At 39.3% G+C, this 24,082-nt stretch overlaps 2 long non-coding RNA genes across 2 annotated transcripts in view; both read right to left on the reverse strand.

Moving 5' to 3' along the window:
* LOC131080282 (uncharacterized) overlaps window positions 1–4,989 on the reverse strand; it is a 43,970-nt gene extending 38,981 nt beyond the window's left edge. Inside the window, exons 1-2 of the long non-coding RNA XR_009114150.1 lie at window positions 4,816–4,989; window positions 3,931–4,043 (exon numbers count right to left, since the gene is read on the reverse strand). This is a non-coding gene — a long non-coding RNA (uncharacterized LOC131080282). The remainder of the gene's footprint in view (window positions 1–3,930; window positions 4,044–4,815) is intronic.
* Window positions 4,990–10,164: 5,175 nt separating this feature from the next.
* Window positions 10,165–24,082, reverse strand: part of LOC131080283 (uncharacterized) — a 150,049-nt gene continuing 136,131 nt past the window's right edge. Inside the window, exons 4-5 of the long non-coding RNA XR_009114151.1 lie at window positions 11,890–12,013; window positions 10,165–10,336 (exon numbers count right to left, since the gene is read on the reverse strand). This is a non-coding gene — a long non-coding RNA (uncharacterized LOC131080283). The remainder of the gene's footprint in view (window positions 10,337–11,889; window positions 12,014–24,082) is intronic.

Genomic DNA, 24,082 nt, shown 5'->3' on the forward strand with positions numbered 1-24,082 from the left:
TGCTGCTCCAGAGGACTCCGCCTTGGGAGAGCCCACTGGGCTAATCCTCAGCTGCAGCAACCAAGGCAGCTTTTCCTGAAGGGCTTGGGGAAGAGATGAGTTTTTGACACAAGTTTGCCATGCTTAATTTGATGCTTTCATAGAAGCAGCTCCATCTCCATAATCAAGAGCTTTTCTCTTTGCTTTCCTGTTTTGATTTTAAGCTTGTCTAGCCACTGTATTTTGACAAATTTAGAGTGCATCAGCATTAGGGATGTAATATATTCAAGTGATGTTGCAGACAGGCCGTATGCAAACTGAGACAAGTCTGGGAATCCATGGGGTCATGGTGAAGTGCTAGGAACAAAGGAAAAAACCTCATAGGGAGGGATTATTCACTTGTTTCTGACACAGAGTTTCAAGCTGTGAGAATCAGCTGCATTGAAAAAGTCTCACATTATCACATGTGTCTCTTCTGATAAAACATCAGGTAACCCTCTGTTCCAGGTGTAAAGTACTCAGCTTGCTTATTGACTGCACAGTGGTAAATTCTTCATTAAAGCTGGTTTCTAGCTGTATCTCAGAAATTGAATGTTCATTTAAGTGAAAAGTGACCTGAAACCATTGCTACTGAGCAATCAGACATTATACAGGAAAGTCTGTGCAAGTCATCAGACAGATTGCAATAAGGTATCTCAGAGGTGAAAGATAAAAACCCAACTACAGTTGGCTTGGCAAAAAGTGTTCTCACAGGAACATCTTGCTCCATGAACACTGCCATTCTTAGAAACAGACCAGCTTTAGGCATGGTTTCTAAGATTCAGGGGAGTCTGGAGACTAGACAAACATCCCTTCTTGAAAACAAGAATTTAAATTTTTTTCCTGAACTGAGATGGACCAATCAACCCGGGCCAGAAGTGTGGAACCCCCCGAGAAAACTGCCATGACAAGAAGGGGAGCTTAAACTTGTGGTTCTTGCATGCCAACAAACTTCGGTAAGTAATTAGCTCAAGACCATTAGTTTCTTAATTGGTTAGCTATTCCTTCCTTCCTATGTCTGCAAATGAGAGGGAAAATTTTCCTGTGATAGGAAACTCAGCTATAATGTTATATCCTAAGGAGAGTAGTTTCAAAGTGTTTGTTTTTCTCTTGAGACCTGATGAGACAGAATCTAACTGTTTTTATCTCTATGAGTTCAGGAACTCAATGACCTTTTTATCTACGTAGACAAAAGTAAGGCCATTCCCCAGGCAGGTGGTCCACACCACTGCATCTCCAATCTGTAACTTCTCATTGGAACTGCATTTCACTGCTCTAGCTCCAGCACCTCTAGATGAGCCTTACATTTCAATCAAGGTAATTTCCAGCCAGTGATAATTTTTATCCCCCTACTTTTACATTGATTTATAGAAATTGTGATGAAAGATTCAGGAAAAAAAAATCTGTTAGTGTTCAATTACTTCTTTTTTTTTTTTTATAGCAAGCTGGTTACATTAAGCAAAAAAGACATTAAACTGTCACACTGACATGGAACAACAAGCTGACTTAGATTTGCTTTTGGAAAAAGAGTCAGCAGAAATGAATTTATATTTCCTTAAATGTTGCATATGTGCAAATATTCTGAGCGTTCAGTAAGCAGGCAGTTCAGTAAACCTACAGCATGCTATAAAACCTCAGCAGAATCTGAAATGGGAATATTACAGAAAAAGGAGTTATGGGTGCAAAATATGCTTGGACAGAAATCACCATTTCCCTGTATAATTACATAGTTTATTACAGCTGATTTTTCATGCAATTAGTAAATTAGATCAGGATGTTCTAAGTTTATTTTTTCAGCAATCTGCAAAATATTAAAAGCAATAAAATAACAAATCCAGACATTTATATTGAAGTGCCTATGGGGCAAGTTGCCATATTTCAGGCTTACTAAGGACTTTATTGCCAAATCCCAATTTATAGGACTCTGACATAAAATGAATCCTTTTAGTGCAGCTGTGTTTATTTTAGTACAGAGTATGCCTACGTTTGTGCTTTAGTTCAGATCATGAACGTGCTTTTGAAGGCAGATTGTACAGTTGCTGCCACTTAGAATGCTTTGATTCATATGATGGAAGGGCCTCAGAGGATACTTTTACAATTAACCAGCTTCTTTTCAAATTAAATCAAACTGGAGGATGGGATTGAGGAACACATTTACTGTCCTCCAGCTGCTATGACCATTTTGTGCTTTGAACCAGAGCAGAACTAGTTTGAAGTAAAACTCACCTGAAATGGGAAAAATTTTTTTTCTCAATCAGTCCTCAACACCTAGATTTCTTCCTAGGGCACTGAACTTCTTGCATGTGAAGGTACAGCCTCCAGAGACCCACAGTAAGCACTGAAAATTCCTTTACATTCCTCATAAGGAAAAAAAAATCCCAGCCTCAGTGTACAGTGGGTTTCCCAAGTGCTTTTGAGCCTCTGATGTACAAGTGAGATCATAAATTATCTAATTACTAAACCACAGAGAAATTTAATGTGATCTTTCCCAAACAGCAATTAACCTAATATTATCCTACAAAAACACCAAAGACATTTCAAACCAGACTGGTGTGTGTCATTAGAATAACATGGCTTATGTCACATCACATTCACTGGCTTGCATGAAAACCTCCAGAAAGAAATATCTTCCTTTTGTCTTTATTTTAGACTGTAAGGCCACTGGCTTAGGGACCACAGCATTGTGATACAGGAGTGGAAATCCCCTTTCTGTTCATGACTTGGGCTTGCTGCTGTTTATCCATTCAGCAACATCACCTCCCTGTGTATGCTCCTCACAAAAGCTAAGCGTATTTGTCCACACATTTGGCAATTGGGGATTTCCATCTGGAGTTAAGTTATGCACTCTTACTGAAGTGCTTCTCAAGGACAGTCAGTCTCAATAATACAAAACCTCCTACAACAGTAATGGTGTTAACTTCAATGTCAAGTACCTAGATTTGTTAAAATATTTTAAATTTAAATTTGAAATCAAACAATAAAAGTTGTACAGGACATTTTAAGTCAAGTATAAGCTCTGCTTCTATGACCTTAGACTTTTCTATATCATTTGGTGATTTTATTTATTTTGCAAGAGGATAATAAATAACAGGAGTTACAGCAGTTTCCATGCAGCCAGATAATGATTAGTACTCCCTAGGACAGAGTTCAAGGGAATGTCACCCCTTAACCCTGTATCCCCTCAGGGAAGTTTAGCTGTTAACGCAGTCTCCAACAAGTGCAAAGTAGTATGTAGCACATACAAATTTAATAGTTATGTAATTATGCAAATGACACTTACATGAACTATGTCATCCATAAGAGAAAAAATACCACTAAGCCTTGTGGAAAAGAATTTCCTGCTTTTAGAGGCACTAAATTTAGATGTATAATTTAAGCACCAAGGCAGCCATTATCTGATTCTGTTTATGATCAAAGCAGGGAATAATTGCACCTGTCTCTGCTAAGGAACAACATAATTTTCATAGTGGGTGGAAGCCAGTGATACACTGGGAGGGATTAGGAAATATATGAGCTGGATGGCAAAGCCTTTGATTCTGAATGGAAACAGATGGAGACCCTGGCACATCAGGGCCAGGGGTTTTCTACCAGCCAGGACTTTGAGGACATGCTGTGTAGACCATATTCAAGTCCTTCCCCACACACAGTAGATCCACTTTTATACCTTGCCAAGAGACATGTTTCACAGGTTTTTCTGGATTTGATACAATGATAGAACCAGTCTTGAGTTTTCTGAGTTCCCATTAGCTACATTTTTATAAGGCATATACATTTTTATCTATTACTCAATTTTAACATTGCAAATGCACAGTTCACTTCGGTTTGATATGTGTGTGGCATAGCAAGTTTTAAGAGGATGACACTGGAGTGCTCTAACAAAGCCCACCACACCAATACAATCCTCTGTGGTACCTGTAAAGCAGCAGGGTGCATTCCACTTTAATGCCAGGGCCAGCCTGGGAGCTGGAATTCAAGAACCTCTCTGTAAGAGGCATCTTTCACCAGGCAGCAGCACAGGACTGACCCTAGGAAGTTGTAAGAAAGAGAAGCAAATGGTAAAATGGAATATCTGAACATGGAAGGTCCTCCCAGGAGTTCTTAAGAATAACAAAGCTGAGGCAGGACTTCTGCCTGTCTGTCATTTAACTTAAATCATAGCTATTCTCTGACAACACAAGATCAATTTGCAATGCTTTGGAGATTCAGTGTGTGTTTGCTTTGCTTGCTTTTTCTTTATTTGGAGAATATAAAATGAGGATAGGAAAAAAGACAAAATTTTCACAGAAAATCTTGTTTTCAAGGCAGAGAGAAAGCAACTGGAATAAAAAAGCCTTTTCTTGATAAGGGATAAGGTGGTACTACAGAGCCATGAACTAAGCAGCACTATGTAAACCAAACTTAACAGAGTCTGATGGGCCAGTCAGGTGTATAAACATGTAGACATCAGAAATCTGCTTACACAGAAACAGAAGTGATAGCACTGAAAAACTTTTCAGAGAATGCATTATTGCTGAAAGGTGGGTACAGAGTTTAATCCAGTCTGGGAAAGCTGCCTGAACTTTTGGTTTTCCAATGAAGGAACCTGCTGGTGGCAAAGCAGGAGTTATTTCAAACATGTAGATGCAGGGAACAGAAGAAGTTGCTTATGAGAGGTGGGTGAAATTGCCAAAGATCATGAGGACTGGTTGGGAGTTAAGGCTGAAATAAGTAGCTGTGGGGCAAATGAACAATCACATTCCATGAGAACTGATCATGCTCATCTTACAGAAAAGACTCATATACTAAGGAATGACTTACCTTATTTCAAAAGTGCAAAATATTTACACAGTAACAGAAGATCCCAAGACATACATTATCTACAGCAAGAGTGGAAAGCTTAGACCACTTTATCATTACACTGCAAGAGAACTTGGTATATTCTGTACAGAGAGACTTCATGATGAATACTTAACATCTTTTGAAAGATGCAGTGTCAAAACCACTAGAACTTCTGGAAAAAAATAAAAGAGAGGTTCATTAAAACGTCTGTTAAACTTTCTAGTTCTGCTAAGTGGATAAAGTATTGGATAAAGTATAAGGAGAGCCTTACTTATACAGAGGAACCGTAACAGATGCAAAACCAGCTTTCAGTAGTAGGGGGAAAAAATACATGCCAGTGAGGGATCAGGAAAAAAGGCAAGAGAAAATTATTTAAGACTTATCCACAGAGCACAAGAAGAAACTAAATTATGAAGATCTGTGCATCTAAACTCCAAAACTCAACACCTTTTGCCATTCTGAAGATGGAACAAGAACAACAGATGCTGCAAATCCTGTCAATCTCTGTAGTGGTTTTTTGAGGTGGGCAGATGGGCCCATTATAAAATCATCATCTTGTACACAGCATTTCAGTACAGCTCAGTTATGACCAGTGCGTCTATTCCCGTGTTTCAATTCCCACTTATTTCCTTTGTAGTGAATGGAGCACAAATGCAGAGACACAGCAATTAAATTGTCATTCACAAAGGCTGAAATTGAAGCACATCTTTCCAACAGAGGCATCTATGCCTGCATTCACATTATTACTAGATCCTTCACTGTTTCCTTTTCAGTGGTTTTACAGTTGCCTAATAATTAGATATTCAGTTCATTGCTCAAAAAACTCCTGGAAACATGATGTGAAAAAGAAAAAAATAAATGAGAAAGTGGTATACCTGTCTGAAGAAATGCAGAGAAAGCCAAATCCCATCTGTCTGCAGTCATCTGCCTGGACATTGGATGTAGATTGTCTGAAAGCTATACACTTGCAGAGTAGGTAGAGCTACACATCAATTTGCACACCACAGCACATTAGTTTGCCACAAAGAAAATGTGCTGTTGCATACTTTTGGCTAGCCCTGCCTCATGTTCTATTAGCCCTGGCCATAGGAGACTTGCCCAGTCTTGCTGTTCCCAGATGAAACTTATTCCTGAAATCTATCCCAGCAAACCATCAAAAATTATCTTAGTTTCTTAAGCTATAATGAGATGTTTCATTCCCATTGCACTGATCTTCTGCCTCTGAGCAAATTTTGTCTTTGTTGCTAGATAGGAATAGTCTTTCCCATATGTAACAGGTATTCATTAACCATTTTTACTGGTGTCTTTTCAAAATTACAGGCCCCAGCATATCTCCAATAACACCTGGTGACTGCTGGTTTAAGATCTGCTTCTGCATGCAAGAATTGACTGGCCAAAGAGGACAAAGATACTGGCTCTGCCATACAAATAGAAGTGGCAGGTCATCCTGCCACATCCACCACTGCATCCTCCAGGCTGGGTAGGGAAGGGAAGGACAGGGAGCACAGGTGCAGTGAAATTTAGGGCCAGATAGGGAATAACTGCTAAGAACACATGGAGAAAGGACAGGTGATCCTGAGGTTCATAAACTCTTCTGTATTTTTCGAGGCTTAGCAGCATTCAGGCAGAAGCAAGAGCTCATTTTATTTTAAAAGATGCTATCTGGGCATTACAGAAATAGACTGGACTCTGACTGGCATTACATTAATCAGCCTCACTATCATTGCTATAACACAACTCATCTCTAGCTACATAGGGAATGGCTACAGCTCTGCAGAATATGGCTCCAGCAGAGCATGGTCAGGGAGTACTGCAGCAGCTGATTCTCTAACAGCAGTAGAGCCAGGCCTGCATTTATCCATCCTGCTGAGCTCTGTGCCCTGCTCCTCAGAAAAGCAGCCTTTGCCATATTCCCAACATGACAGATCTATCAAAATCTCTGCTTCTTGGTGACACTGCTGCACATAATACCAGGTGCAGAACTAGAGATATCAAGGAGCTGCTCAGTTATCTGTGCTTGCTCAAAGTCTGGCAAGTAACAATGATGAAGCTAATTAATGGGAGGCAATTAGTGCAGGTATCTGAAAAAGAAAATTTAAAAAAATGAAACAGATCAAATCTGGATGTGGTTGTATCTTTTTCTATCTTGTCATGATAATTTCTGTTGAGTTACACATTTGACATCATAGAAAGAATTCAGTTTGATGTGAAGACATTTACATGTAGGCATTCACAAATGCCTAAACCCTAGTTTTAGTTAGCAAATGCTAAGGAGCTCCTGAGGAAGAGTTCATTTGGACACCTGCCTGGAATTCAGATGCCTAAACACAGACAACCCATGCTGTTTGGGTGCTGTGGAGATCCCTGACCAGCCCCTAGCACATGCTCCAGGGAGTTCTCCTGGACCCCTCTGCTAATGCTCAGTCTTGAGCAGACATTTAAAAAGCAACCTAAGAGATCTCCAGTATTTATATTCTCACATTCAAGGCTGCAGAACACACTTTTTAAGCATCACTGGAGGTCAACAAGTACTGGAAAGAATTGTTAGTTAATTTGAGTTCCAAATGAGAAGCAGAGCAGGGAAACACATTGAGAATCCACACAGCCTGTCTTCTTGACTAAGGCTCTGGAGAGAGACTTGGGACATTCAAAAAGAGCAGCACACTGAGCCAAAATCTGCTGTTTGTAATGTGGGCATCACTATGTGGCTTGATGTCATAAAATCCAGACAAAAAACAATTTCTTACTTCATGGGAGGAGCCCACAGAGGAGAAACACAAATACCTAAGGCAATGCACTAAGGAGCCTCATGAAATTGTCTAGAAACACTGAAGGAGATCCAAACTGTAAAAATGCAGAGGAGCAAATCTGATGAATCATACACTGCAGGACAGATACTCCATGGGAGAAAGGGAACAGAAAGGTAGCAATGCTGAAAAAGATCTGAGCAGCATACACAGGAGGAAGAGTCAGAACTGGGATTGTGGTATCTAGTAACAAAAAAAAAATAAGCCCAAACTAACAGCCAGTGCCAATTGCACTTTTATCAGGAGCTCCACTGTGTGCAGTCTGTAATAAAGAGTTGAGGAGCAGGAGAGCACCAGGGCCCCAGTGGGGATCCCATGGGTTTACCAAGCCCTCCTGGGAGATGGCAGGGGCTGGGCAGCCCTTCCTGATGGCACATTCTTGAAAGCACACCCCAAACACTGCCATGTGTCTACCTTCATGCCAGGATGAATTGGAAGGGATCCAGACAAAAGCAAGGCAAATGACAAAGAGCTGGAGGGAATGACTTCAAAGGAAAGATTAAATGAGCTAAAATATGCATAGCATGGCTAAGAAACCACTGTAGGTCAGCAGACAGGGAATACAGAACTGTGAGCCATTCTTAGGCAGAGGTATAAAAGAAAAGGTCTATCATTGACAGCAAATAGGCAGCAGGAAGAATTTATCTTCTTATTAATATTCTTCTCCTTAATTTTTGCTCCATACATAGTAGCTTTATCATACCATCATGGAATGCCAGAAGGAGGAAGGACACAAGCACTGAAAAAAACCCCATCTTTCTTACTAGTGTACTTTGAATTTCATTTTATAATTCATTTAATTTCCTCCTTTCTTACTGCTGTAGGCCAGGCTTATCGTCACACAGGACTAAGGAACCAGTTCTCTCTGAAAACAAGACTATTTCAACAAGGCACATTCAAAATAATTTATGAACATTTCCAGTATTGCTACAAGATTATTCCTTCTTCTATGCCTTGTTATTTCAGGACCAAACAGTCTTGGAATTCCTTGGGCTCATACAATTTCAATGAAATAATAAATTATATTATGATTTTTCACGAGAATTTCTCCTCCCATATGTTTTTTGTTGTCATTGTTTTTGATTTTGCTTGGGGATTTTTTTCTGTTCTGTCTTTGGGGCACACACAGAGACATTTGAAAACAGATTCACCCAAGTCTCACCTCTCAGAAGGAGAATCCTTGTCTTGTCATCAGTTCCCTGTTTAGGTCGATTGTAGTCACTCAGGGAGGAGAATTCTTTCCATGTTGCTCTCCCCTATGTCCAAATTCTAACTTTTCAACAGCTACCTTCGTACTGTTTTCTTTATATTAGTTTCTTCTTTGATTACTAATGATTGCATGCTTTTCCCAGTAAGGATTTTTTTCCCTATTAAATCTTTTGAGGATTTCACTCCCACTATGCCTTTTCTTCCTTGTCACTCTTTACTCACTGGTGAAATGTATACAGCTGTTTTTATGTTATTTTTAATACCAGAAGGTCAGAACCTTGTCTGCATATAATCATACAAGTGAATACTTAACTCTGAGGAAGGTTTCCTCGGATCATGGAAGGCTGATATTCTTCTAGGCAGTAAAATTATCCCCAGTGATATGAAAGAGAAAGACACTTGCTTTGCTAACAAGTCTCTTAAAAGTTTGAGTTAAGAGCATCTCATCCTTTATGTTCAGCAGCCATTTGACCAAGAACTGAAAGAACTGAAAGAAATATCAGTGAATCACAGAAGTTACAGCTGTGCAAAGCTCACACACTGAGCTTTGTCTGCTCTATGCCCTACTCTTTTCATTATGGAAGAGGTCCCTACACTACCATTTGCTTTCTTTTTCAGGTCATAAACTCATTTCCATTCATAATGCAAAAAAGGAGTAATACAAACCAAGGCATGCAAAACTACATTTTAAAGCAAAATAAACCTGTGGAACTTATGACAAGTTGGAAATGTTTGAACATCTTTCACTAGAGTTAGTAGCTTGAGCAGTATGAGAAAATTAATGGGAATCTATGGATTTTTATGATTTTCCCCATATAAAATTGGTTTTGAGTAAGCACATTTGAGGGAGTGAAATGGTGCATTTTGGCAAGGAGCCTCTATATGATACATATTTATACTTCTGTGCAATATAATGCATACATTACAACCAAAATTATATTTTACATTGCAATATTTTATATTGTCAAAAATGAGAATTTCTGGGGATTTGATTTGATTTAGAAGTGAAAATAGATGGAATTCTATTTTTTTACAGGACCTGGTAATACTTTTTTTCCCCTTCTTGTTGCTTTCCTGGTGAGCATGCAATCAAATTTTAAAAGGATAATCTTTTCCCAACCTTTGGCTATAGTTAACAATGCTACTTAGAGACAGCAGTTTGAAAAGTTACAGTATAATTGATGCAGCATGAACTGAATCAAGAGGACAAAGTTGATGTGCAGATATTAACATAACCCACTCCTGACATTCCAGAGGAGTTCACATTCTTTCCCAGCATGTAATTTCCTTATTAAAAACACTTTACCTTTCCAGTACAGTCCTTTCTTGGGTGTACAAATGACAGCCTTTACATCCTGAAAGACACCTGTAGTCTTCCCTGCTGTCATAGCCTGCACATTTGGAAGAGGAAAATGCCCAAGTTTGGGGGTTCTTTTTGCACAAGGAGCAGTCAGCCAACAGGAGCCTCCTTCATGCAGCTGTTTCTACATACACACAGAGACACAAACATGAATAAAGCTTTTAGCTTCCTAATAACATGCAAACATGCTCAAATCAGTTCTGCATTAGATTACTGATCCTCATTTATATTACTGCCTGGAAACATATGACAGTGGCTCAGAGGAGATGCCTTTTATTTTTAAGTTTACTTAATTGTTTGAATAAGCAGACTCAAAAGGGAAAGGACAAATGAGTTTGTTCTCTGAAGGGATGAATGCACTGCTAGCTTTCCAGTGGGGCTCATTGTTTTCTCTCTACTGCAGACACACTTGTGAAATTACAAAATTCCAGAATGAAGTCAAATGTTAGAAACCACCTAATTTGGGCTCATGATGAAGCTTTCAGGTGCCTGTTATTAGTACAGCCATTTTCCAAATCTGACCATGCACTTGTGAGATGAACCAGTCTTGAAAGACCTCATTTTTCCATGATCCACACAGAACCAAGCAGTCACATCTGTGATATCTCACTCTCAAAAACCACACAGCAACTTTCTTCTGCTGCTTCAAACAGTCTCTGCATTCAGCATGGGCACCAGTGTGTGAAGAGGAAGGGACAGAGGGACGTGAAAAAGGAGTAAAGGAGTCAAGTGTGGTGGGGTTCCTCCCTCAGCACCTCTGCTGGATTCCTACCTGGAGATTACACAACCAGAAAGCTCAGCAGCACTTCCCCATATCTCCAGCTGTACTCATGTGGCACGTAGGTCCTGCAGTTGGAAGTGGTTATTTGCCAACTAGATGTGTCAGAGGAGATCCTATAGGATCTCCTTCCTGCCAGCTGTTTTCCAGAAATGGAGCCAGTGTTAATAACAGGAACAGGCAGAGCAGTGGCTGCTTAGCACATTGGAAATGAGGCCACTTGCATTTAAGAGCTTATAAATGGATTCAGTTTTCTAATTTCAGGACCTACATTTGCAGGAAAAAACCCTAATTTATCGTGTGGTTTTCATTTTTAACCTCTCTGTAGATGTGCGGATCTTTAATTTTCAGTTCTGCGCATACACTTTATAATCTCTCTAAGTATAAACCAGTCAAATGGTCTTCCTATATCTAAATTTAGTATTCTCTGATCAATGTATCTTTCATATGCATGAAAGAACTACCCCACATGCTACTGCAGACTCCTACATTTGCCTGTTTTTTTTATTCAGCTGTATTGGATTTTCTTTTTTTTGAGCAGTCATACTCCTTTGACAGTACATAGCTGTCGTGGTTCTGTCTCACAGGTTTCTGTACATCAGAGACCAGCTTTAAAACTATTTTGACAGGTTAAAAGCTGGGATTTTTCCAGGGACAGAATGGAGAGAAGCAGGAATAAGAGAAGTGAAAAAGAGTATTCCTTGACACCCCCTAATCTCCTCAGTGCAGATGGCACTGTCATTTTCAAGTAGCTTCTATGCACAACAGCCACTGCGAAAGAGTGAAAGTTGGAACGCTGAAAATAATCTTTTTTGGGAGAGGAATATACATATCTATATGTTCATCTATCCAATATGCCCAGCTGTGAATGCACAAGCAGACAAATGAGCAAAGCTTACCTTCCCACTTCCTCCCCTTGTCCATTCACTAAAATTAATTGTTCCCCAAGATGCTGTAGGCCACATTGTTAATTATTGTCTCTCTCTTCTGCACCTGAGGCATCACACTGGTTTAGAAAACAGCCTGCAAACAGATGGAGAGCTGCTGGAGATGAATCTGAAGGTACGTGGGAAAAAAAATAAAAAGGATGCAGACTTTATGGTACTGCAGGCTCAGATGGTCTATTAATTTTCAATAATATTCTGGAAAGGAAGGAGGTCTCTACATGTTTTTAGGCTTAATTTGTTTTCACAAAAGGAGTTACAAGAGCCAATTACTTTTATGATTTCATCACAATCACCTACGTTTAAAGAATATTTATGGGAAAATATTCCAATCACCCCTGCACCAGCCTTGCTGTTTGTCAGACAACCCTTCCCCCCATGGGCAGCTGTGCATGCACCCTGCCTGACAGTACCAAGGCTGCCTGACTTGCAGACCAGACAGAAATGCCAGCTTGAAGTGGATGCTGCATGCAGCCTCTTGCCTGCTGCCTTAATGCCACTGGTTCATCCCCAGCACCAACCCCAACAAGCTGGTTCTGCCACCACGTTGTCACAGAAAGCCACAGGGCAGCCTGGGGCAAAGCTTCCCTCACATGCCCAGGCTGCCCCCATCCCATTTGTGTGAGGCAATGTCCTGATACAATCCCAACAAAAGTGCTTCTCTCTTGGATCCAGTCTGACAATTAACAAAAAGCCACTGCAGTTGTTGACACTGTCTGGTTTTTCATCTTCCCAGGCTGAGGATCAAAGTTGGTACAGCCATAACAAGGAGGCAGGGATGCCTCTAATGGTGCTCAAAGCTGTCCTGTCCTACTGAGGAGGGCACTGCAAAGGCACACAAAGCACAGGCATCCAGACCTACCTGATGTGCACCATGCCAGCTTCAAAACAGGTAAAAGGGTTTCCCTTTCATAAGTACTTCAATGTGATCATTTTCTGTGTAAAAGTACCCAAGAGATATATCCAAAAACCATAAGCTCTTCTAATAGAGCCATCTCACTCTCTTCAAAGGGAAAACTATTGCTGCACATAAGGAACAGTTGCAATTTCTAAATGGGGAAAAAAGCCTTTCAGACTTGGCTGTAAGTTCAGCTCTGCACATTAGCCAAATTACTTCAGAAAGGCAGTGAAAAAGATATTAATAGATTTATCAAATGACTATCCAAAGGAATGCAGATATTTTAGCCAAGAAGCAAGAAAAAGCAAGTTAATTATGCCACGACCAGCCCTCTGATCCATATAGGAGCAAGGAAGAAGAGGTTATACCTAAAATGCAGTGGCCACTCTTCCTTTTACAGTGTTGGCATTGTGCATATTTTGTGGAGCAGAGTCTACTTGGCAGAGACTGGCACACAACTTGTCGAGTGTTGTACACAGTGTCAGGCTGCTATATGAATGTGTAAAGGAACTCTGGAACTTAAGTATGGTGTCATTTCCTCCAGTACCCAAATTCTGCATATAAGTATTTTGCAATCTAGCAGAGATTCTCAACTGCCATAACTTCATTAAATTCTTGCTACAGAAACAACTAAATGCATTGTATATGCTTCCATACATTTAGCTTAGATAACTAAATCTACTGTCTCTCACTCTTTTAAAAGCTCATTAAATATAATAAATATGTCACAAGAATCAGTCTGTATCACTATCACCTGCACAGGTTAATACACAGTATATTGTTGCATGACCTTGGGATTCCTAGTCAAGGATTCTTAATCTGCCTTTTCCCCTGTTCTGCAGATGGTGCAAAATGTGAATATTTAAAGCTGGTAGGGCTGAATATGTCTCTAGCTCCTTCTCTCTTTGCAGAGGCAGTATCAAGGCCTCTGGCACTCCATCTGCCCCATGGGTGAGAGGTGGAGGTAAAGGTGATTTCTGCTAAACCATCTTCCCCCTCAGTGCTGCAGAGGATGAGATGGGTAACTGGCCAGTGGTGGTGCTTAGCCAGAGCACTGCAGACTTCCCAAAAGCAGCGCTGCAAATAATACCAGAAAATAATTTGATCTGGAAAGGACAATCTATTCCAAGACTATTTTAGATTCCTTTCTTTCTTCAGTCAACCCTTTGTTTTATTTTGGACAACAAATCTTTGGTAAAATGCAATTGTCTTTAATGAATTGCTTTTCTGAGCTGTCACTGTCATTGTACTGAAAATTCAGGGTGATTTATTTGACCTGTAGCAGAGGTGTAAGACAAAAACTTTAGCTCTTCTCCATTCTAACAGGAGTATTTGCTCTGGTAGGATCAGTTCACCGGTGGGGGTTTTGGCTATGGATAGCACAAAAGAAAGATGCCAGACACTAAGGTTTGTAGGCTGGGCTGAGAACAAACTTGTCCAATGGTGGTGATATATCACAGATTCTTCTCTGGCTCTCATAGGCCCAAGGACGCTTCTTTCATTACTGCCTTTTATGAGGCAAAATAAGAAAAGATCTATGAAATCAATTCACACTCTCAAAATGGTGCTTTAGTCATGGGTCACACAATTAGCCACATCTGCAAAGCGGTATATTTGCTGATTGCTAAATTCTCACCTCCAAGAACCTGGGCTAAATTTTAGTTTAAACATTTTGGTACATGGAAAAAATGTTGCAATTGCACACATAAATGCCAGATATTGCAATGAACATATGAGTAAAGGAAGGTTTTTTCCTCTGGAAAAAGAAGGTTGCGGCTGAAGGTTCTGGCCTCTTCTGTATAATTTGTATCCTCTCCTGTATCCCCCAAAATATTTCTATCCTTCAGAGCCACAAGATATTTCTGGGAAGAACTGTATCTCAGCCAGACTTTATCTGTTAACTTTTAACTCACACTCGATACAAAAACCTTTTACATCCCAACAAAATAAGATTTTGCCTCTAGCATCAATTATCATTCATGTGGCTTTTGAAGAAGTTGACAGGTCTGTATTGTCCTTGCTCTCCTTTTTCATGTATCTTGAAAGATATTTGCCTTTCGTTCACCTCATGGCACCTCAACATCCTCCTCACTTCTCAAAGATATCTGCTAACAAGGCTTTCAGACATCATCAACCCACTTTTAAAAATTCAACGACACCATAGGTGCAACCCAATTTAAAACAGTCTTAGCCAGTTCCTGACCCCTTATGGTGCTAAGTAAGGTTACAATTTACCCACAGACTACTTCTGTATGCATGTAAGGCCTGATGAAGTTACTTAAGTAAAACATGGTAAGCAGTCTTCTTGTTCTGATAATTAACAATAATAAGGCTTCATCTAAGGTGCTGGTATTTACAAAATCTTGAGAGTTGTCAATAGACATCCCAGATTTTGTTGTATGCCTCAAATGGATAATTTAGGATACCCTTCTGTAAAAGCCTGTCAGTGACATCAGTGACCTTGCTGAGCTCACTGAGAATGATCAGCCCAATGCAGAAAGGACAAAATAGAAAGCAAAAGCAGAATGAAAACAAATAAACAAACAAACAGGCAAGCAAAAAACCAAACAACTTCTCTGTCATGGCAATTAGCAAAGCAATCTTTTGGGGGATGATCTCAGCCCAGGCTAGCATCTGCTCCTAGGAGGAGAAAAAACTAATTCAATATCAGACAGGAGTAAAATGTTTCAGCAGAGAGGGAAGACTTGCTCTAAATTTCAAACAGGAGACATTGGTAAAAAGAAAGAAGAAAGGAAGAGCATGAGAAAAGCCTACGAGGAATGAAAAAAAGCTAACATGAAGGAAAAGGAAAGCAAGCAGGGAGGACAAAGAGAGTTGCATGAAGTAGTTCTATGAGGAGACCATGTCAAAAGCCAAAACCAGTGCAGCATTACAATGGCACTTTAGTAGAGGAGAGAAACCCAACCCAATAGTAGCCAGAAGAAAACCCAGAGGTATTTAAAGTCTTCATTAAATGGAGGCACCATGAGCAAAACTGAAAGTAAAATAACAAAATTTGCACTAATGTCTCAAACATTCTCTCATAAAATCTGAACTTTCCCCAAATCAACACAGCCAAAATAGCTAAACTATTTGCAGTACTTACATGTAGTGCCTGCACCTGTCTATAAGAGTGATTATTAATTTTCTGTGCATAGGTCATGTAAAAAGTCACGTAGTTTCTCTGTGATTTAGTTTCCCATCTGCAAAGCTGCCACCTCTGCTTCATTAAAGGCAAAGAGGCAAAAAGTTGACAAGGAAGAATATAAATAAAGAAGGACAAAGCAGATGATTTAATGGCAACATCAGGCTCAGGTCCAGATTAAATTAAAAAGCATATAAAACAGTGAAGCAGTTAACTGATATATTTTATTATAAAAACATAAGTATCTTCCAAAATATATCTAAAAAGGGAACATGACAATTCAAAATATCAAAATAGTATGAAATTAAATTCCTCTCTTTTCTGTAGGCATTCACAGGCTCTGCTTCCCTGTTGCCTCCCTTCTAGTAAGACTTTTCCCCTTCTTTACTCTTCCTAATTGCCAAGGTTTAAAGGACACTGAAGAGCACAGGATGGGTTCATTAGAATTGCAAAGCATCACCGCATTCCATTTGCAGCAGGGCACCATTTATCTCTGTTGCCACACCATACTGTGAGGTGGCACCAAAAACCAGACGCTGCAATCCAGAGCTAGGGAATGCTAATCATCCTACATCAGACCCTAACCATGCAGGATTCAAGGTTAACTGTGGTGGAGAACATCTGTTCAAGGAAATAAATGACTCCCAAAGGCAAACAGGAGTGGGCTTTAGATTTTCGACATGACCAGCTTCTTTCTGTTGGCTTGGAAGGCCTGGTTTAAATTCTTGGCCATTTGTTTCCATCTCTTGTGTCTACATAACCAATTCTGTCCCCTTCCTTCAATGGAGGGCACAACTACCTCTCCTCAGACCTTTTGAAGGCACCAGGTTGTTACCCATGGTAAAAATTAACATGACCATGTCTTTCTTTGCTTAGTTGCAGTGAAGTAACAATATAAATTACACCTCCTGCACAGACCTCAGCACAGCATCTATGCATAAATAGCATCCTGTAGTTTGGCCAAAGGAATCTGTCTAGCCAGTTGCCCAGGTTCACCCTGTCCAGACTGATACCTGAGTTTAGTCTGCCTCAGAAATTCTACCTTTCCATAAAATTTTCTTTAAAAATATTTCTATTCTAATGTTGTTCATATTAAATGCCACACATGTATCCTGTCTTACAGCAAAAATAGGCAGAACTGGAAAAGGTACTCAGTCAGCACTACATTGTGGTGCCAAAGCACAACTAAGAAGTAACTATGAGGTTGCCAGATCAGAGACTGCACATTAAATTCTTGCATTTGGTCTAAGTCTGTAGCCCTGCTCTTATTGTAGTCTATAGCAAGCCTGCAGTTAATTGCAGCAATAGTAAAATGTATTTTAGGGAGCCACCATAAAGAGGTAGGCTGGATTATCTAATGACACATACGTATTTTACTAAATGTGTTACTTGTCAAGCTAATTAGTTACCCTGTAAATGAAAAGGTCAACCCTGCATAGCATTTGCATCTCATCTTTCTGAGTCAAATTTCCTGTGCATGGTAGGTGGAAAGAATTAAATTCTACTGAAGTTGTGAACTGCTGATAGGAGGAACAATTTGGCAGGCAGAGAAAAATTTTAAAAAAGCTGTTCAAATCTGATCTGAAGCTAAGAACATGGAACATGTCCATCAGGAAGACACCAATCCCATGGCCACCAGCTCCATATTGTACAATTTGTTTCAAATAGCTCTGCAGCCAAGCAATACATTGAAACTGTCAGTCACACTTTACACTTTTTCCACTTCTTCTGCTGCTCTTTACTAAGCCACATATGCAAGTAGAGGAGAGACAAGGCTGATGAAATCACTCCACTGCACCAAGGTGCTACTTTTGACCCCAAATTGCCACTCTGTAGAGGAGTTCCCTGACAAGCCACACTATTGTGCACACTCCACTGCGTGCATATTTCCCCCTATTTCTACAGCTGGAGGAGAAATCCATCACAATATAACTATTCTACACCTGCAGCTCACTAATTTTGAAGCTCTCAGGGCCTTGCACATCTATAGCAGCCCTTTTCCAACACCTTTGTCATATACATACATCTGAAGTATGAATACTTGGCACAATAACAAATACTTGAGAGCTATGGACAAAGCCATCAGCAAGAGGTTAAAGAAAAAGCATCAGAAGCCTTCCTGGGGAATATCAAACCAAAATAAACAGAATGTTTCAGGGCAGTCGGCAGATTAAGCAGGAACTTTGGAATATTTTTCTTTTTCAGAGAAACATCCAGCTTTGTGTTTCAGTCTGTAAACATCCTATGCCAGAAAGGGATCTTCAGAGACTCTTTGTCCTTGCTAAAGGGCTTTACTTAATGGGGTGTTACATGAAAAAGCCTATCTGTCTTTCAGGAAAATGTGCCCTGCGGGCTTACTGAAACACTGGCAATATCTAGAGGAAAAAGAAAACCAGGATATGAAATATGTCCTGGCTATTCTAGGTTTAAATATATATTAAGTCACTCTGCCAGGACTGAAAACTCTGGTGTCATAAATTTCACAGTAACCTGTGTGCATTAAGTAGATGTCAGGGGACCCTGCTCCCTTCAACAGGAGTCACATCTTCCAGGCAGAGAATCTCACTGTCAAAGGCTTGAGCTTTGCTTGCAGAAGCTGCCCCCGCCAGCTCTGAGCTCACTCTGCAGACAGGCTCTCCACTGCAGGGAAGCCACGGGATCCTTACAGCCCCCTGCCCATGGGCTGACCCCTGCAGCACTTCCACTGGGACTGACACAGCAGCTGGGAATTTAGAGCCCTTACACCTACACTGCAAATGATTACATCACTCTTCAAATGACAGGTCCTTTGAAATAGCTGAATTATGTTGGACTATTTCCTTTGTGAGTCCTTTGGTAAGAACTTTGCACCCCACTTAGCAGGCCTATATGTAACAGGAGCAAGTGGATGGTTTAAGATACAATATAAAGTCTTAGCTTATAACTTGTATTTCAAAACCCTTCATTCCCCATATATTTGACCAAAGTTTTAACTTCAGATGTACTTAAAGATGCCTTTTTTTTTTCTGGTGCACATACAAGCTTATGCACAGGTAGCACTAGGAATCAATTAGTCCATTTTAAGGGGAGTGAACACATACTCAGTTCTAGGCTTCAGAGAAGACACACCCTCTCCATGTATTTTTCATCAGGCAGGATTTTCCTGAATCCAAATAGCAATGAATATGGCACTCATGTTCACCCTCCTCTACTCATGGTTCATGTAAGAAATACTTCCTTTTGGCTTCGAGTTACCCATCTTATCTGTCAGAAGGGATAATAACTCCTCTGTATTACATCAACTTGATTATCTAGAAAGGAAAAAAAATCTGATTTTACTTGTAAGTCTTGCACAAGAGAAATTTAGGAGATAGCAGTAAATTTTTAAATCTCTTTCTTGTATGATCCTGGCTAAAAGCTCTCTTTCTTCCCTCCTTTGATTTTGACTTGGTTCAAGAATATCTGCCTTGTATGCAACTGTTGAAATCTTCTGGAACCATCAAAATTCCCACAATATGTACAATTGTGGAATTAATCTGAAAAGGTTTTGGTGTTAGGAAGGCAAACATTCTGTGTCAGCTTCAGCATTTTATAAGGAATATTGAAATTCCCAGTGTTTACATCAAGGACCCTAGTACCTTTAAACACAAATTACCTTTGAAGCCAGTAACCAACAGTTCCATTTGGTACCTCTTCAGCTGGTTCAGCTCTGTGCTGTGCTGATTCACCACATCAGCCCCAACTGTCCTATTCTTAAATTGTTTTTTTGTCCTGCTCTTTAAGATACAACTTGCAGCAGAAAGAAAAATGGGAACACCAGTGCAGACTTATTCTTAAAACAAATGCTCCCTTAATCAAAACTGGATGACTAACAAGCATAAAATTATGGCTCTAATACCACATATAATCGTTTATCTCATTGCAAAGAGGCATACATCATTTGCATTGTGTTCCAGTAGTGTTTTATACCCACTTTACCATAATCTAAATGAGCATGCACAACGCAGACAAATGGAGATTCTAGCCCATCTTATGCATTTGCCTGGAGAGAACAATGATGTTTGTTGTGTGCACTTTTAAAAATCATGTTCCTATAAATAAACACATTAAAATGTAAAGACAAAGCAGTGGGCAATCTCACTGCCTGAGCATTTTTAATTGTGAGATATACTTTTCACAAAAAAGGGATGTTTTTGTAATAGTTTTTTTCTGGGCAGCAGCTTTAATAAATTATATTTGAAACTGACATGAGCTATGGAATAGGTTTGTTGAAGTGAATTTAAACCTATGGATACATCAGCTCAGCATGTGGGTACTGCCAACCACACTTACAGCTCAGACTAGAGAGTATTTTCTTCTGCCCATTCCTCATTATCTGGGATGAAATGAACAGTCCAAGCCAAGGACTCAGCTTTAAGCAACTTTAAAAACTTACCAAAATGGCAACTGCCAAAGTATGTATCTCTTTCCTTGAGCCTACTTCTGCACAAAGGCTGTAAGAAGCTTTCACTTCTCCATCTGCAGCATCCTCCCTATTCCCAAAACCACCACAGCTGTGAAGTTCAATAATGCATAGTTCTTCAGGGAGAGCAGGTATGGCTTCACACGACAATATTTGCAAGAGCTGATTTCAGCTCCCATGTATGACTTTACATCCTTTTCTGACCTTGTAGATCTGTGAGAAACTGGCACTTGAAATTCTGACATTTTTATAAGAGACAAGCTGATCTTATACCTAATTTTAGAGAGCTTTATAAAGGTCTTTTTCCTATTCACAAGGATAACTCGCTCAGCACAGCTGATCTTACCGTACAGAACTATGAGGCTTTACAAGCAAAAAAAAAAGCATACTGAATATATGGCAAAATTCTATTTTGTATTGTTAAGATCATTTATCTGTGACATATGTGGCATGAAGATGAAAATATGACATGCTCTAAAGGCTTTATTGTTATTTCACTTGGACTGAACTGCATTGCTTATGCTCAATGCACCATTTGTTCAACATGCTTTTCTGATTTTGCCCACAACATAAAGCTACCATCCAAAAATCAAGGGAGCAGTACAATCTTGACACAGATTAACCTCAAAAATAAACTGTAACTACATTAAAGAACTGTGAAATTCTACCTGGAGATTATTTGCTCAAAGAACGGGAACATGATAGAGATGGTAGGAGGATGTATTGAAGATGCCCCTGCTCATCACAGGGGTGTTAGTCTAGGTGACCTTTAAATGTCCCTTCCAACACAAACTATTCTATAATTCTATGATTCTATGATTCTATGAATGATCCTCAGCAAAATAAAAGAGATAGATGGATACTCTGCACAGCACATTGAATGCTTTAGAGTTCAGCAGAGTATCATTCCTCTTTTTGCATCAGTCTGTCTTGTATGGATTTAGCACTTAAGAGAATAACTATATTACATATTTTACATACTATTACAGCAACCTGATGAGGTCTTCAGGGGAGAGAAGGACAAGAATCTTGTTTCTTGATCAGAAGGCTGGATTTATTGATATAAGATATATAATACATTATAACGATACTAAAAAGAATAAGGAGAGAAGTTGCAGAAGCTGCTAAGCTAAGAATAGAATAGAAAAGAATCTAAAAACAAGAGAGTTCTCTGTCCCTGTGTTCCAGAGAGCTTGCCCTGTGATTGGCCCTTAACTGTACACATGGAACATGAACCAATCACAGGTGCATCCTATTGCATTCCACAGTAGCTGATAATCACTGTTTACATTCTATTTCTGGGGCCTCAGCTTCCCAGAAGATGAACCAGTCTGAAAGAAAGGATTTCTGTGAAAAAATGTCTGCGACAAAATACCAGAACAATAACTATATTACATATTGGAGTAAGTATATTTATATCTGGAAATTAAGGATTCTATATTATTTATCTTGGTAAGCATTGTGCAGGTATTTTATTATCTGTATGTCCCACTCTTATTATTGATTGACATTCAGTGTTCAGCTGCTAGGGGTGGGTTTAATTGCATTCCTCTACTACTTTAAACTTTACCACTTCTTTCCTACCAGCATAATATTAAAAACAATATTTTGTCTTTACACACTCATGTTTCTGCATTCATTCTAATTTTTTCCCTGGAGAGCCTGCTTTCTTTCCAGTAACCCTCCTCTTGTATACCAGAGTGGTGTTCAGCTTTCACCACTAGTTCTGCATCATTTGTTTCATCTCTTCTCACAAAGTATTCCCCTTTAGCTTACATGCTTTATTTTTTTTTTATCCTAAATTAATTTAAATTTCATTTCATCAGTTCTCAGTATTTATCTCAGCTTAGCTTTTTAGACAAATCTAAAATTTGTGTGTGTCTACATATGACAGAGTGTCAAGAAATTTATGTATCCAAGCACAATGTGCCCTTTAGTTTACTTTTCTTTGGCTATTCAGGACTGTTCACACAGAAATATTGCCCACTCATCAAGCCTGACTGCCTGGACTTTAAACAACAGCAATTATTTTTCCATATTACACATCCACAGAATCACAAAATGTTCTGAGTTGGAAGGGACCACCAAAGATCACCGAGTCCAGCTCTTAAGCTAACAGGCCATACAGGGATTGAACCAGTGACCTTGGCCTTATCAGCACCAGTTGAGATAGCAACAGTTGAGATAATTCCATTTAATTCTCCCTCCAACTATCTCCAAAAAATACAGAAAAAACTACTACCATCTTTCTGTCTTTTGATGTCTCCCTAGCTGTGAACAAGATGTTGAAAAAATATTCGAAAGGTTTTCTTACTTCACCTTAACGATTTCTCTGGAATTTGTGAATGTCATTCATCTAGATCAGTTACTTTGTCAAAATGTAATGTTTCCATATACTTAACAGTGTGCTCTAGCATAATCATAAACCCTTTAATACCTTCTGTGGGAAAATACATTTTCATCTTCCAGATGTGACCTTCAGCTTTTGTCAGAAATGCTATACTATGAAAGTGAAAACACATTGAGTTATCTGCAATATATTTTTTAGTAACAATAGCTCTTATTCATGTTGCTTTATGACCTTGCAAGCTAGGTTTGACAGCTAATGCTACATATTCTATGCTTATAAAACCATTTCTTTTTACCATATTAATGCCATTAATTAGCATTATTATTACCAACATTAAAGTCTAAATTTTGCTTATCATCAATTTATCAATAACTTCAGCCTTTCTTGCAGCAGCAAGAACTCTCCCTTTTTCATATGAAGCATTTTCTTCCTCTGTAAATAATTTCATTAAATGTGAGGTAAAGTCTGGGTTATCTGGTCCAAGCAATATAGCTCACACTTGGCATTCACACACTTCTCACATATGTGAGTGTACACTTTGAGAGCTTCTACCTTCTGCATCAGACCATTGTACAGTACAGAACCATCTGTAGCTGTCTGTCATGACATATACAGAAAGAGGGAAATTCTAAATTTGCTTCACACTACCAACTTGTGCATCTGATGTTGGGTGTTATAAGAGAGAGGCAAAAGTTTGCAGGCCTAACAGCACTTCAAGCAGTGGAGAGCACTGGAATAAGAGGAGGCATAACATACATGAGCCTGTTCATTCATGGAGCACAAACTGACAGCTCTGAAACTCTGTAGACAGAGCTTGGCCCAATGTGTGTGATATTACACACATGGCAAAGCTTGAATATTCCAATTCAGATTTTTTTCCACACTGCTCAGGTATGAAGCACCTGTCTGGTGCTTCACAACCTAAGCCTGTTGACAGATCATGTGTTATTAGTTTTATATCATTTCACTAAATGTTCCCTGACAAATGTTTTGTGGATATGCAGAAAGAGAGAAGCTGGGTGTATAAATGTATCCATGCAAGGTACAGGGTCTGGAGAAACTAACTAAACTACCAACAACAATGAAAGCATCAAAGTACACCGGGAGACAGTTGTTATTGTGAAATCTTACATGTCACATCACTGTACAAGACAAGCATTTGACTAGCCAAACTACAATACATACATATGTATGTGTGTATACATCTATATATACAGATATATGTATATATATATGCCAAGTAATATGTGTATTATCAATTATGTAGCATATATACGTATATATATATATGCTAGATAATATATGCATTATCTA

This window comes from Melospiza georgiana, chromosome 2 (genome assembly GCF_028018845.1).
Source record: "Melospiza georgiana isolate bMelGeo1 chromosome 2, bMelGeo1.pri, whole genome shotgun sequence".
NCBI lineage: Eukaryota > Metazoa > Chordata > Aves > Passeriformes > Passerellidae > Melospiza > Melospiza georgiana.